This window comes from Sardina pilchardus, chromosome 22 (genome assembly GCF_963854185.1).
Source record: "Sardina pilchardus chromosome 22, fSarPil1.1, whole genome shotgun sequence".
NCBI lineage: Eukaryota > Metazoa > Chordata > Actinopteri > Clupeiformes > Clupeidae > Sardina > Sardina pilchardus.
Window position 1 is genome coordinate 6,423,698 of NC_085015.1, and position 976 is coordinate 6,424,673.

Sequence of the window (976 nt, forward strand, 5' to 3'; positions counted from 1 at the left end):
GCAGGTAGCAGACAATCAACTTATAAACAATCGTACTTGTATATAAACAATAGTGCTTATATATAAACAATAGTACTTGTATAGAAACAAATAGTTGTATATGAACAAATAGTACTTTAATGTAAACAATAGTACTTGTATATAAACAATCGTACATGTACTTGTATATAAACAATAGTACTTACAGTATATATAAACAATAGTACTTGAATACAAACAAATAGTTATATATAGACAAATAGTACTTAAATGTAAACAATAGTACTTATATACTGTATAAACAATAGTACTTGAACAAACAAATAGTGTTTGTATATAAACAATAGGATTTCTATATAAACAACAGGACTTGCATATAGAGTTCCCATGGCTTACGTAGCTATACTGTAGTTGCATGATCAGGGTTCAGATAAGAACCTTAGTCGCTGTGCTGCAGTCTGCTGGCTGAGAGTTCAGATATCAAACGGAAATGCAAAATGGACTGCATGTTTTTTTCTATTTTTCCGATCACTCAAAGCGCTTTATACTTATATACACATTTAAACACACACACACACAAACACACACACACACACACACACACACACACACACACACACACACACACACACACACTCATATTGGTAGCGGAGGCTGCCATGAAAGGCGCCAACCTGCACATCAAGAGCAGATTGGTGTATGGGTGTCTTGCTGTAGGCCATCATTAGGAAGAGCTGGAGGACTTCACTTCCCCAAAGACCAGCGTCCACAGTGGCTGCTGTCCAATGATGTCAACGTGAAGGAGGCATCTATTCTAATATGTAAAAGAAGCAAACGGGCAATCATAAGCTAGTGAAATATTTCTGTTTCCTGATTTCTCTCTCTCTTACCCCCCCCCCCTCCTCTCTCTCTCTCTCTCTCTCTCTCTTTCTCTCTCTCTCTCTGCCATTTTTCACAGATAATCGAATAGCCTACAATGTGTTGGTTGTGACAAAGT